At 39.1% G+C, this 16102-nt stretch overlaps 1 protein-coding gene across 1 annotated transcript in view; it reads left to right on the top strand.

Annotated features, from left to right (window-relative positions):
• The window catches only part of LOC309506383 (putative N-acetylated-alpha-linked acidic dipeptidase), a 63707-nt gene that overhangs the window by 30898 nt on the left and 16707 nt on the right, over nucleotides 1–16102 (top strand). The gene's annotated exons all lie outside the window — the stretch shown is intronic.

Raw genomic sequence — 16102 nt, 5'->3', positions numbered from 1 at the left:
GTTCATTAGCAGAATGCTAGCGTGTTATGGGCAACAACAACTCAACCTGTAAGAAATCGAAAGGACATAAGTACTCGTTCATTCAATTTTCGACCTATAACCCATGTTGAAGTTGCAAAACCTACAATAAAATCGGAGATTTCTCAACGGCAATCGGGTGAAAGAGACAAATTTAGCCGTATAGCCCCATAGACTCCCATTCAGTTGCACTCGCCCGCGATCACCTCCAGTGGAATTCTAATGGAACTGCAACCAAGATCGATACAATGGGGCTAATAGGAAGTGCCAAGGGCTCTGACATGACCATAGACAGTATAAGAAATGGACAGAGTCATCTCATTGGAACTCAATTGAGGCAAGTGAAGCCCATTTTCAGCGATTTTTTAGGACTTCCGTTCCTGACGCGCAGACTCAAACAGAGCTTGACGACGTAGATGTGACGTGAGCAACCCGTCTGTCATCTAGTGGCTGTGGCATGCGAAATCTGAATCATTCCCTTCCGAATCTTGCAGAGACGGAGATCGTGAGTAGGAGCTGTCCATGAGCTAGGAGCAGGAGAAACTTTTGCTAGGTATTCTGATTAATTATTTTGTCATTTTGCCTCCACGTCTCCCCGATTGCCCGCGAGCTTCTCCTCCCGTCCATACGGTAATCTCTCTACTGTGCGACAGAGAGTCGCGTGGTTATGACGCAATCGTTAGCCTACTTTTACAAAAACTGTTTTTACGGGGCCATAATGTAAGCTACAAGGTAATGGAGCATTTTATACATTGTCGTGTTTCTTTAGAAATAAATAATGGACAAATGGAGTCTTTAAACGCCTCATATGTAAAGTTATTCGCTGTCAAAGTGACGCCAAAATGAATGGGAGTCAATGGGATGCTAACAGCAGGTGAAGTTCTGCTACAAGATGGTGGCACGCGGCCGGCTTCAACTTCCGGTCGACTTCCTTCCCGCTTGGACATGACGCAGCTTCTTCTTCTTCTTCTTGTTGAGTTTTTTGGCGGTTGGCACACAACGTAATGGTGCATTACTGCCACCGACTGGTATGGAGTGTGGATCTGAATGTCTATTATTTACTTTATTCTAAACAAAAATAAATGGTAATAATAATAAAAAAAAATAAAAATAATAAAATCTCAAATCCTCTCAATCATATCTATTGTTCTAAGATAATGAAAAACAATTACATAGCATTTATCTTTTGAGTTTTTTCTAAGAATTTCTACTAAATCAAAACTTATTCTCTCCTTTTTAAGATTTTGGATCATTTCCTTTCTTTTTCCCTCATATTTTTTACAATGTATCATGACATGTTCTACTGTTTCCTGTTGCTCACAATATTCACATCTGCTGGTGTTATGTTTACCTATTTTAAATAAATTACTGTTTAACCCTGTGTGCCCAAATCTAAGTCTCGATATAATTGTCTCTTCTCTCTTTCTCCTTCCTGCACATCTCATTTCTCCCACTCTCCTCTGAATTTTGTAAAACCACCGTCCTTTCCTCTCTTCCTCCCATTGTTTTTGCCACCTTTCCTTCAACCTCTGTTTAATAATGCTTTTCATTTCCATCTTACTGATGTTAACTGTGACTTCAACATACTCTCTTTTTGTGGCCTCCTTTGCAGCCTTGTCTGCCATTTCATTTCCTATGACTCCAATTATGTGCTGGTACCCACAAAAATATAACTTCAATGCCCATCATTTGAATTCTATATAATGTTTGTTGTATTTCTATTAAAATATCGGCTCTGCTGTTTGAATGACTGTTCTGTAAACTGACTAATGATGAAGTTGAATCTGAACATATTATAACCCTCAATGGTCTTATTTCCTCTATCCACTGTACTGCTAACAGAATTGCTAACATTTCTCCCGTGTATACTGATACATTATCACTTATTCTCTTTGCTATTGAAATATGAAACTCTGGAACAATAAAAGCTACTCCTATCTTATTAACTAAATTCTTTGATGCATCTGTGTAAATCTGAATATAACTGTAGTAATTATTAATATATTCCTGTATAGTATGCGAGTCAAAAATTGACACGTCTTTGTTCTTTTCTAATAGCACTAAATCTACTTTCACTTCAGGTATTATCCAAGGTGGCACTACTGGTAATGGTACTGTAGGACTGATTTTTAATTCAGTTAATTTTAACTCTCTTGTACGGTGGCCGAGAGAGCTCAACGCGCTGCAACTGAAGAAAACACATGCAAATAGAAAAAAACACCCGCAAATTAAGAAAACATCTTCATCAGTTTTACAACACATGTGTGCTCCAAATACTCACAACACAACCAAATACAGAAACGCGCTGCAAAAGTTCACAACACAACCAAATACAGAAACGCGCTGCAAAAGTTCACAACACAAACAAATACAGAAACGTGCTGCAAATAGGACAGAACACAACGGAAATGTTTCCGGGGAAGCCAATAAGTGACGGACGGACGGCCCTACTCTCTTAAAAGGGCAGACGGCAGAGCCCTTGAATTGGGCACTTTGGAGGGAGCGGGGCACTTGTGTGCCATTATGTTGATGAAGGGAGCAACGAAAGACAACGTAATATTTTCCTCATTATTTTCACCTGGGATGTTCCCATGACAACGCAGCGCGTGTCCATCAGCTGAATAGCTGTTCTTACCAGAAATATAGTATTATTGCTGTTAACATAACTGTTGCAAATAAATATACATTTTATACAACAAAGTTTTTAAAATATGCGTTATATCTGTGTGTGAGTGTCTCAACTTTAAAACTTGCTGTCTCATATTTGGACCCTAGCTGCATTCTAACATTTCTTATGAAACTTATTTTAACATAACATGATAAAATGTGTACAATGTAACTGATGTATAGATTAATGTCTTTCCCTCATGTTCTTTTTCTCTCTCTCTTTTTATTTATTTATTTTAGTCTTCAGCTCATTGTTCTTTTTAGTATTCTTATGACATTGAACATATTGTAAATACATTTTGTATATTGTATACAAAGTTGTATGTCATAAACGTGTCATCTCTGTATGTTTTGCAAAAAAAATTTAATTATAATAAAAGTAGACACCTGTAAGCACCATAGACATGTATAGAAAGGCTAGAAAGGCTAGAAAGGCTAAAAGTTAGCACTTTTAAACATTCGCTCACTCAAAAATAAATCACTTCTAGTCAACGACTTAATAACCACAAACAACCTGGACTTTATGTTTCTAAATGAAACCTGGCTAGAAGACAGCTGCAGTGCAACAATCCTCAATGAAACATCCCCTCCTAACTTTACTTTTATGAGTGTCTGCAGAGCTGTTAAGAGAGGTGGGGGTCTAGCTGCTCTTTTTAAAGATATCTATCAATGTAAGCAAATATCATTTGGGAATTACCCATCTTTCAAATATCTGGGTATTGTGTTAAAAGGTGATCCACGCATTTTACTTATCATTATTTACAGGCCTCCAAAATATTCTCCAGCCTTTGCTGAGGACTTTACAGAACTGTTATCAACAATTACCTCAGAGTTTGACTGTTTTGCCATTGCTGGAGATTTTAACATTCACATAGATAGTGCAGAAAACAATATGGCAAAAGAAATCAAAACTGTTTTAAAAACTTTTGATCTGACTCAGCATGTACATGGACCCACACACAATCATGGACACACTCTAGATTTACTTATCAGTAAGGGTCTAAACATTTCATCGATTGTTATTAAGGATGTAGCACTGTCTGATCATTTCTGTATTTTCTTTGATATATTGATCTCTCCTGCCACTGAAGCTAGATCTGTGTCTGTCAAGAAGAGATGCTTAAATGAGAACACTAGTGTACTATTTATGAAGGCTATATCTTTAACACCAAGCATATCTGCTGACTCTGTTGATTTTCTCCTTGATTCTTTTAACTCAAAAGTTAAAAATATAATTGATGATATTGCTCCTGTTAAAGTCAGGAAGAAGAGTGGCAGACAAAAAGCACCTTGGAGAAACTCAACAGCAGTGCAAAATATGAAAAGACAATGCAGAAAAGCAGAGCGCATGTGGCGGAAGACAAAACTTGTAGTCCATTATAACATCTACAAAGACAGCCTGCATGCTTTCAATATGGAACTAGGCAAAGCTAGACAGACTTTCTTCTCAAATGTTATAAACAGTAATTTAAACAACACACGCACTCTTTTTGCTACTGTAGAGAGACTGACAAACCCCCCAAGCCAGATTCCCAGTGAAATGCTCTCAAACAGCAAGTGCAGTGAGTTTGCTTCCTTCTTCTCTGAGAAAATCAATAATATTAGAAAGGTGATCAGCACATCCTTGAGTTGCACTGAGGTCAGACAGATCAGACCACCTGAAAAAGTAGTTACTATGTCTGACTTCAAAGAAATTGATGGCAAAATTTTGGAAGAAACCGTACAGCACCTCAAAACATCAACATGCGCCCTTGACACACTTCCCACATCTTTTTTCAAAAGTGTGCTAAACAGTTTAGAAGCAGATCTTCTAGAAGTGGTAAATGCCTCACTTCTCTCTGGGAGTTTTCCAAACTCCCTGAAAACTGCAGTTGTCAAGCCCCTCCTGAAAAAGAACAATCTGGATAAGACCATATTAAGCAACTATAGACCGATCTCAAATCTTCCTTTCATAGGCAAGATCATAGAAAAAGTTATCTTCAATCAGCTGAACAAATTCTTAAGCTCGAATGGATACTTTGACAATTTTCAATCTGGTTTCCGACCGCACCACAGCACAGAGACAGCGCTCATAAAGATAGTAAACGATATTCGCTTAAATACTGATTCAGGCAAATTATCAGTGCTGGTACTACTCGACCTCAGTGCTGCATTTGACACTGTCGATCACAACATACTTCTTGACAGGCTGGAAAACTGGGTGGGGCTTTCTGGGATAGTCCTAAAATGGTTCAGGTCATACTTAGATGGGAGAGGTTATTATGTTAGTATAGGAGACCATAAGTCTGAGTGGACATCCATGACATGCGGAGTCCCTCAAGGGTCAATCCTTGCACCACTCCTGTTCAACCTGTATATGCTCCCAATGAGCCAAATAATGAGAAAGAACCAAATTGCTTACCACAGCTATGCAGACGACACACAGCTGTACTTAGCCCTATCGCCTAATGATTACAGCCCCATTGACTCCCTGTGCCGATGCATTGACGAAGTCAACAGTTGGATGTGTCAAAACTTTCTTCAGTTAAACAAAGACAAAACTGAAGTCATTGCATTTGGAAACAAAGATGAAGTTCTCAAGGTGAACACATACCTTCACTCCAGGGGTCAAACAACTAAACATCAAGTCAGGAATCTTGGTGTGACACTAGAGTCAGACCTTAGTTTCAGTAGTCATGTCAAAGCAATAACTAAATCAGCATACTATCATCTGAAAAATATTGCAAGAATTAGATGCTTTGTTTCCAGACAAGACTTAGAGAAACTTGTGCATGCTTTCATCACCAGCAGGGTGGATTATTGTAATGGACTCCTCACTGGCCTTCCCAAAAAGACCATAAGACAGTTGCAGCTCATACAGAACGCTGCCGCTAGGATTCTGAGCAGAACCAGAAAATATGAACATATCACACCAGTCCTCAGGTCTTTACACTGGCTCCCAGTTAGATTTAGGATTGATTTTAAAGTATTATTACTGGTATATAAATCATTCAATGGCCTAGGACCTCAATACATTGCAGATATGCTCACTGAATATAAACCCAACAGATCACTCAGATCATTAGGATCATATCAGCTAGAAATACCAAGGGTTCACTCTAAGCATGGTGAGTCTGCTTTTAGCTATTATGCCAGCCGCAGCTGGAACCAGCTTCCAGAAGAGATCAGATGTGCTCCTACAGTGGTCACATTCAAATCCAGACTCAAAACACTTCTGTTTAGCTATGCATTTACTGAATGAGCACTGTGCCACTGTTCGTCCGACTGTTTTTACTGTACTGTATTTTATTCTATTTTTCTAAACTGTTTTAATTATTCTTATTTCTTTTAATTATTTTAATTTCTCCTATCTCAGCAGGGCATTTAGCCCGTAACTGTAAATGCCCACTCAGAAGGTGATAATGTGAAAGTGACGTGTATTAATGTGGGTCTGAAAGTAGAACAGTATTTAAATGACGATATTAAAGTTTTCGTCTGAGAAAGAATGTGAACGCAGTGCTAAAGAAAGTGAAAAGAACGTGTGAGTAAATGAGGGAGAAAAGAAAGTTAAAGGAAAGTTGATAGATGGAAGTCGTAAGAAGATTGAAGGTTAAAAGAAGGTTGAAAGATTTAAGTCTTAAGGGATTCCTTTGAAGGAAAGATTTATAATAATATTCTTTTTTTTTTTTTTTTTTAAGTACTGTATTTTATTTTATTTTTCTAAACTGTTTTAATTATTCTTATTTCTTTTCATTATTTTAATTTCTTCTATGTAAAGCACTTTGAATTGCCATTGTGTATGAAATGTGCTATATAAATAAACTTGCCTTGCCTTGCCTAGATAGCTTACCGGCGCTGAGAGCCAATGGGACCCGACGACGTCACACGGCGGCCATCTTAGGACAGGACCGCTCGTCCAGTTATAACATTAAAGTCTATTGTGCATGTAGTGCTGAAATAACTATATTTTGCTCAATTTTCAACCGATTTTCAAACGGCTTGGTGTGTCATAAACGTCAGGGATGCGGCTATTTAACTGCATACTTGTGAAAAATTATAGCCACGGAGTTTATTAAGAAAATAGTATATTAAGTAGACTAGACAGGTAAAGTACTAGGTATACCCATACACACACACAGTAATGATGTCAATATTTATAAGGTACATGAAACATGAAATAGTGCAATTTAGTTTATTACTAATATTTACATTATTAAATACATGTGTAAATTTATGTATAATATAAATCTGTCTCAAGTTGCCATTCTGTAAAATAAAGAGAAAAGAGATGGGTCTTTGTTTTTTGTTTTTTTACTTAGGTCCAAAGGCACACAATTAGAAAAAACGTACAAAAAAAAAATACAAAATATACAAAAAAAAAAAAAACATTAAGACACAATTGGACACAAAACTCTTTCCATCAATACAATATAATCAATACAGCTCCCTCCCTCTCCTCCTCTCTCTTAAATGGTCTGAACTTACATAGCGCTTTTCTACACCGTCTTGGTGCCCAAAGCGCTTTACAAAGCCCCACATTCACGCACACACTCATACACCACTCATTCACATGCAAACATCAAAGAAGAGTAGCAAACTAAACAGACCACCAGTTGAAAACCCATCCTTTAAGTGCACAAATAGTTTGCGCTACTGCCCTTTGAAAAGGACAGTTTTTGTGAGCTTCTGTCTCACACTGTCTTTCTGCAAGCTAAGCGTTGACATTTTCGCAATGTGGTGCAGCCTTAGCTTGAAGAAGAGGGACACAACCAGAGTCAAGAGTGTATGGTGGTGACTGTCAATGCCATATCGCGTGTCAGTGATGTGCTCCCCGAGCAAAAACACATCCTCTCCACCTATCCTCTTCCTCACCATGTAGAGGACCTCCAACAGTTTGATGGGTTGCGATCTCCTGGAATCTGCTACTGCCTGCCGAACAACCCACTCTGCTGCCCTGACGACCTTCACGGTGCCTGCTGATGGGATGACAAGACCTCCATTGTTTTTCAGCGTCAGCAGATGGTAGCTCTGGTCCTTACTGGCAGATTCAGCATCCATCAACAGGCTTGCCCGGCAGACATCACAGGAAAGCTTTTTTAGTGTGCGTCGCACCACAAATCCTGAAATCAATGGTGGACAGATTCACATTATAATGACTTTTTTTAATTAATAAGCATGGGGAAATGAATTAGTTATAGGCTAAATCTACTATAAAGTCTAACTCTACCTGAAATGTACACAAGCACATTTTCCACAAGACCATCAAACTTCTTGGGAAGATAGCTGTGGTCTTGTACAAGGGCAGGAATGTCTGCAAACGGGGAAGGGAGATCTTCTCCTTCTGCAGAGGACATGTCTACAGCCGACAGGTTGGTAGATGTGTCTATGCGGTAGGACTGAACAGCAGACTGATCAGCTGGTAGGGACTCTGTGTCATCCTGTGCTGTCACATTACCTTTGCTGCTCGGTTTAACAACCCCACACCTGGCCATCAGCTTCCGGAAAATGTACTTGAACTGGCTGGCGTTAGGGTTGTTATTCCAGCCACCTTCAGAACAATATTTATGCAAACACACAGACATTCTAAATACTCTAAATAGTTTTTCTGACAACTCCAGATACTGTATATGTGAAAGCTATAAGAGCATATGCTGACACTTTATGTGGCTGGTAAATATGAACTCTACCGGATGCTCTGATGGAGTTGAAAAGAAGCTCCAAGTGGTCCTGGCTGAATCGGTACGTCAGGACATATCGCTGTCCTTCGAGGAGCACGGGAATCATCGCCATCAATGTGTCAATGTTTATGACAAAGCCGAGGACAGAGAGGAACCTTCAAAAACAAAGAAGAGAATCGCAACAGAGACTAATTCACAGACAAGTAAATACATTATCATATGAATATGAATTATAAAATAATACGTACCACTTGAAGAGTGGGGCATCTCATGAACTCAGACAGGACAGAGCATCTTTTGAACGCGATGCAGACAGGAGGACAGAGCATCTTATGAACTCGATGCAAACAGGAGGAGGACAGAGCATCTGAACATGATGCAGAAGATAGCAGAGAATTAGATATCCGGACAACCTCATAGACTAGGGATGCACTGAAACCCGTAGTGATGAGCTATTGGTATTCAAATATAAAGTCTCATTATGATTATTACATTATAATTAAGAATCTGTAGTGGATATTGGTGACTACTCAAAAGTTAAATAGTTGTACTTGTGTCGGGGGGGGGGGGGATCAGTGCATCACCAACAGAACATTCTCTTTTTTTTTTTAAAGACCTCTTTGTACGGTAGAGGGGTGTGCCATCTCCCATCCTCAAAGCGAGCAAGTAAGCCCTGGCTCTTGACAAGAACTCCCTGGTGCTTGTCCAGTTCCGAGAACCAAGTGGGGCTTTGAACCCTCTGGCTCTGGGATTGCGGCTGTTCAAGATATCGAACAGCCTGTCCGTTATCTATAAACAAATATCTTAAGTGACTGGAAGCACTGAAATCATCACCTTAACTGAGTTTAAAGTATCATGGTATACATCTAAGTCTGAATAATTTGATATTTAAACCTGAGATGAGGGGTGTTCCTGGGCTAATTATGAGTTGCGGTAAGTACAAAAAGCTCATACTGTACATATGTGCTTGCATATTGCTAGACTTGAGGATACTTTTTTGATACTGATACACCAATTATATATTCTGTACACATTAACAACCAAAATAGTAGATCTACAAGTGTTGTGTTGTCATGTTTTTGTGAAATCTTAAAATCTGGAATCTGTCACCTGTAATAAATGCCATAAATTCCAACAGGATTAAAGCAATTAATCACTCAAATGTTCATAAGAACAGTAGAATATTTGGAAATGACTTTGGATTGTGATGCAGATCTCTTGCTTTATTACCTCGATAAATTCTGCTGTAGCCTCACAATCTTGGAACACTGCATATTCCTTCAGATCCCGCAAGGTGCGGAGGGCCACTGCCATGGAATTACTGAGGGCCTGAGCAGCCAGGGAGACCTTGATTGAGATAAAATACACAAATGAGGAGAAAATTAGCGCTACAAGATCCAAACATCAGCACCAGGATAAAAACACAAAGCAAATCATCATAAAAACATACCTTCATCTTCTGATTACCAAAGTAAACATGTTTATCAGTGACCCTATTTGCAGCATGCAGTCCACTTTTGTTTTGGACATCGTTGAGATGAACGATGTACTTCCAATTGATGGTGCCAGTGACGCTTAAAATTGGGCTGTATGCCTGCAGAATAACCATAGTTTTTAACTGCTCGCAAACATGCAATGTAAATCTGCATATTCTCCACAATTATGTGATAACACAGATTTCATACAATTAAAACATAAACAACTGAATATGGTCAACCAGAGAGGCACGTACCTCCAACATATTGCGCGTCAGCTTCAACATGTGGCAAGCGTCCATCATAACAAAAACCTTGTCACGGGTTCTTGGATGGGGGCAATGTGTCTTCAAGGGCTCACATGGTGTTGCCTTAAGGTCACATCCAAGCTGGGTGCACATACTGATGTTGGATGCATGGCCATCCATTGTCATGCACACCACCTTGATCTGGCGCTGATGAAGCTCTTCCAGAGCATGCACAACTAAGACACTCTGCGTTTCCGGGGTTAGGCTCTTAGTCAAATAGTAACCAATTGGAGCCTTCCAGTAACCTTGGAGCCCAACGACCAGAAACACAAGAGCCTCTGAAGCTATGTCACTTTGATTTATACGATCCCCCATGTCCACAAAACCAGAGATGGTTTGTGACTGTGGATCGTACTGAACATGCTTCTTTATGGCCATCGCATCCAACATCAGAGTGACAACCCCATATTTGGCCTCATCTTCTTGGCGCCATTTTCCCAGCATATCCAGCATCATTTTGTTGAGGCCAGGTTTGGTGTCCAGTGAGCTCAGCCACCTTGACACAATTGAGACATTGACCATTTAATTACTTACCCAATGAGCCACTAACCCAATCACCCTGTAAGGCCCGCTATATTGGCCCAATCTGCCGGTTCGCCAATACACGGGGAAGGTTGTCACGTGTTCTGTCCTCACTCATGCAAAGTATTTGTTGGTTAAATTTGCAATACATTAATCATGTACTCACTCGTTAATTCATCTGACTCCATAAATGAAAGGTTTTAATAATCTCTGTGCCTCACTAAAAGTGAGCGAATGTTTGACTATTCCTTTTAACCATTAAATAAACAATGTCAAACCCAGTTGGAATAATCACATTGTAGCAATTTAATATTTCAGATATCAGAGATCAATTCCACAATCAATTCAAATATCTAGAACATGGTTATACATTGGTTACACCAAAGAATCTTACCCAGCTTGTAGCCTACCTGAGATAGAGAGAGAGAAAGGGAAAGAGAGAGAGAGAGAGAGAGAGAGAGAGAGAGAGAGACCACCTATCCAATTCCACGTCCAGCCAAGAAGAAGAGACAGAGAGAGCCAGAACACCTTCCTTTATCCTCTGACCAGGTGACAAGGGGGGTGGGGTGAGACCACCCTCAAATGGCTTCTATCCCACAGAAGGGGGGTTGCCTTATCTGGCATTATCTCTAAACCAGTTTCCTATGAACTTCTATAAACCTTATTTCCTTTTATTTTATCTATCTGGATATGAGATATCTGTACCACTCACTTTGAGACATTTCAAATGACACCAAAAGCATAACAGTCAATGATAAACATTAGCATTAAACCATGCTCTTGTGTGGGTTCTTAGTTTCTGAGAGGAAGAAAGGCTGTATTGGGGAGGTCAAATGTTAATCAGCCAGCAGGGCCCTTTTGTCCCATAAATCAGGCCTCAACCAGTATTTTCAGTCTTACAGTTTCCCTCCTTGATCCCGTGGGTCACATTCCGATGAACACTTACGGGGTCACAGTAAGACGTTTGTTATAATCCTTGAAGATGTAGCACAAAAGTTGTCTTTGCAATGTTGGCATCTGTAGAAGCTCAGTGGGCGGTGTTCACCTGCAGAACACCTGTTCCCACCAGGTGTATAGCTTGAGTCCAGCAGGTGGATGAATGCGTTCAGGTTCTCTTCCTGTAATCCTGTGACGTGAGTAAAGTTCATAGAGTCAATCTGGACCTTTTGTGACTTGTTCAGTTGACGTGTCATTCCTTCATGGAGAAACTTCCGCTTCCCTGGCACCTTCTCCACGATGATGATCTGACCCTTCTTGACCAACCCTGTCACCTCCAGCGGTACGGTGGTCTGGGCAGACCTCAGTGGATGAAGGGCTTCTCCTTGGTTCCACACGGCTTTGTGTGCGACACCTGAAAAGCATCTTCAATGTCCGCTTCACGATTGAGCACATATGAACTTACAGTCGTAAGGAAATGCATAGGAACGCATAATGCAATAAGGAAAAATCATGTCATGTTCAATGTAAAATACCATGTTCATGTCAGCAATTGTGAGTGGTACGTTTGGTCTCATTAATTACCTGATTTTTAATTCCCACGTCAATAGTACTCCTATAGAGGGTCAAGGAAGGACAAAGGAAGATCTTACAAGCTCTTACCCTGTTTCTAGAAACATTTAAATAAATGGCATTCCAACAAAACAACCAGTGCTATTTTGGTGTAACCAAACATAGAGATTCAATTGAATTGATGTCCAAATACATTGTTGCAAGTAAAATGGACAATATACAAATATGCATTTAAGTTTCAGAAATGTTTTTCTGAATTACTCAAAGGAAATCAAAATAAGTTTCAGAAATTAAAAATCAAAATAAGTTTCAGAAATGTTTTTCTGAATTACTCAAAGGAAAAAATGCAGAAATCAAAATGGGCTAGAGGTCAGTGTAAACCAAATAAATGGTAGGATCAATGGTTTTATGTGTTTGTGTCTTTTAGAATGTCAGAGTGTTTTTGTCTGCGAGAGAGAGAGAGAGTGTGTGTTTGTGAGAGAGTGTGTGTGTGTTAATCTGGCTAAATCACAGTCGATGACAGAGTTGAATTGTAAATTTTGTAATTGATTGAAGCGCTCACACTTCAGATCTATCTTTTATTTTATTTTTTTATGATGTTTCTGTTATTAGTGGTGTGTTGACAAATCAGGGGCCCTCTGATCTTCCAACCACCCTAATAACAATCAGAAATTTGAACATTTTGAAATTTGATAGCAGGTCTGTCTCTGCTTTATAATTCGCATCATTGACTTGTGACTGTAGCCATTCATATGTATATTTCAGTGTTTCCCATGAGTTGGCAGTGTGTGTTGTGAATAGCGCATGCCATGTGTGTCTCTTTTAGACTGTCATCATGGGATCAGTTTTACCATCCTATGTGTGTGAAGCTATCTGGATCTGTTAGTGTGAAGATGGACAGTAGATCTTTAGTGAAGTGACACTTTTGGACTCTATGTCATCTTTATCTTCTTATGATGTGTAGTGTGGGAGGTGTGTGTTCAGTGTTCATGTCTCGGAGATGGGTGGAATATAATCTATAACAATTGTGTTGCAAATTTAGTTCCAGTTCTAAACTGGGAGGCCATATTTATGCAGTAATGTGATAGTGTGAAGTGTGAAAGGCCTTTTGTAATATCTTTTCACCCATCTCCCGAGTCTCAGGTTATGTTCTAACAATTCCGCTGTCCTGGATTTGCTCCAGGTGGGCTCCTGTCCCCTCCTTTCACCCGTCTTCTGAGGAATTTGCAAAGTAAGCCTGAGACAGAAAACAGAGGAGAGCGAACCACAGACAGACAATTCCAATATTTCACAAACATTAAATTCAGACGTGTGGAATTCTTTCACTTGTTCCATTATCATGTCAGTTGCAATTTTTAATTCCAGATGTCACATGAAACCCAGTTTCATTGACCAAGTCTGAATTGTTGCTGTTGTTTCAGTGTGTTGTGACACCTGAAGGCCGCTGCATGATCAGTGCAATGCTCATTGCTTTCTCTCATTACAGCCAGATTTGTTAGTGTCGTTCACACATTTTAGTTAGTGCAGATATTTTTTGACCTGCAAAAAAACTGTGGTACCTCTGTCCGCTATTTAGCATTTTACACCCTCCTTGTAAATTTACTTCTCAGATTAGATAACATTTTAGTTGTTGCACAATTTGGTTTGCTATTACCTGTGCCACAATTCTAGCCGTGTTTTCTACCGGTGAAAAATAAAGGCTTACCCCTCCGCTTTTGGCACTGGGTAGCACACAAATGAAATTCTGTTTTAGAAATTCAGTTTTAATGACGAAAGTCACACTTCTCCAATTGTTGTCCTGCTCAGCGAGTGTAATATGTTTATTATAATTCAAGTTATAATATAATTATATTCTCTAACAATACAAGTCAATTATATTGTTTTCGGTCTCTTAAGAGTCTCCGGAACAACTTAACGCATGGTCAAATCTCTGCTTGTTCTCATGTCAATACATTTGAATATGAAAAGGCTTTTGGCTCAGGACTGATAAGATGTACATTCGCTGTTTCTCTTTTTTCTTTTCTAGGTTTCAAATACCTTTTCTTCTCATTTAGTCTTTTTAAATGGTCATTTTAACGTTTGATTATTCTATTTACTCTTACTTTATATTTTCCGTTTATAGATAAGGAAACTATATCGCTTTGCAGTCCTTCTCCTAAGGATGCACGACACAAGTGGTCAGTCCCGAAGATCAGAAGCTGAGGCAATGGCTAAATATCTAGGACGTTGCCGTAATCCCAACGCGCAACAATCAAAGATATATTCAGTAGCCCTCTTGGATGCCCTTCAGGAACTCAATTCAACCGTTTTCCAAAACTATTAAATTAGAACAGAAGTCATCGGAAGCGTCCAAGCTAGATTAATCAACCAGCGTAAAGCTGATCCTAGTCGGACTAACCCATCCTCTCATCCAAGCAGCCCGCACACTTCCTGATATCAGCTATTAACCGTCGTTAATCTCTGACGCAATCTTGTGGAATATACGAATCCGTTAATCTATTTTGGAAAAAACAAATCTCAGAGTAATTCAGAATACATTCAAACATAACAATATTTCGTTCTCTGAAGCCTTAAATATGAAAAGGTTTTTTGTTTCAGGATTAAATTAGATGCGTTCGCTGTTTCTGATTTTCAAATTCATTGTGAATCACATTATAGCCATCAAATTCAGCACAGACACACGCGTTCACTTCAGTTAACACAGGACACATGGCCTAGAATACAACATCTACAACCCTTTTACCTAAGTGTTCCAAATACACCCACAGCAAAACAATAGAATACAACATCTATATCACCTTTGCCTAAGTGTTTCAACTACACCTACAGTAAAGCAATCCTGTGTTTAAAGAATAAACTTTAAATTAGCCTATGTGCATGTTGTAGCACAAACAACCAAATTGTGTTCTATGTGCACAATGTGTTAAGCACAACTTCAAATTTGAAAATCCAAACAGAATCATTGCAAACATGAATATGTATCACATCATCCTGTTTTTCTCAAACTTGCTTTTAAACAAATGCATCGACTTGTCTTTTTGTTTAAAATAGAGTCTGTCAAGATTAGTTTAGGTTTAGTATAGGATATTAATGTTTTCAATGTGGCTTTTGGGCCTACCAGTCAGCCAGCATTTAGCATTTAGCATTAGTCTTGGACGCAGCATGGCTTTAGCATTTAGCATTAGTCTTGGACGCAGCATGGCTTTAGCATTTAGCATTAGTCTTGGACGCAGCATGGCTTTAGCATTTAGCATTAGTCTTGGACGCAGCATGGCTTTAGCATAGCCTTGAGCGTTTTGATTGAAAACAGCATGCCAATAGCATTTAGCAATAGCCTTAATATTTGAGTCTTAGCCTGTACATAATATCATCCTGTTTTCCCAAAATGTTCTTTTCATAAACAATGCATCGATCTGCCTTTTTATTTATAAGATCACGTGTTTTCCGATCGTTTACAAACTTAGATTTTTCTTTCTCTGTTTTCTGTTAGTTTGCTCATTCTTTTCACGTGTTGCTGGTTTCAATAATGGCCGGAAAACATGCGCCTGATTTTAAAACTTTTAGTCTTTACTTTTTTAGCTCTTCATCGAGTTATTAATTATTTGGAAGATGTTATTCTCACTTGTTTCGTTTCCTGTTGCTTAGGCAAAATAAGGAGATCTTTAAAATCTAATGCACAAGGGTTTTCATTCTTCATCTGGCTACCGCATCACGTTCTAAACAAAGGGCTTTAATTCCGACCCGTAAACAATGCAAACATTTCTTCAACACTTCTATAAAGGGCAGAAAAAGTTTACTTACCATCGCGGCGGAAGAAAGAGAAGATGTTCAAACCTCTTGTTGATTTTAGAATCCCAAATACTTGCTGAAAAGGACATTTCTCGTGAAACTGTTTTGATCTGTTTTGAGATCACGTCCGAGGTCACCATTTTGTAAGGCCCGCTAT

Source organism: Leuciscus leuciscus (genome assembly GCF_965113295.1).
Source record: "Leuciscus leuciscus genome assembly, chromosome: 9".
NCBI classification, from domain to species: domain Eukaryota; kingdom Metazoa; phylum Chordata; class Actinopteri; order Cypriniformes; family Leuciscidae; genus Leuciscus; species Leuciscus leuciscus.
This window is presented reverse-complemented; position numbering and strand designations above follow the sequence as displayed.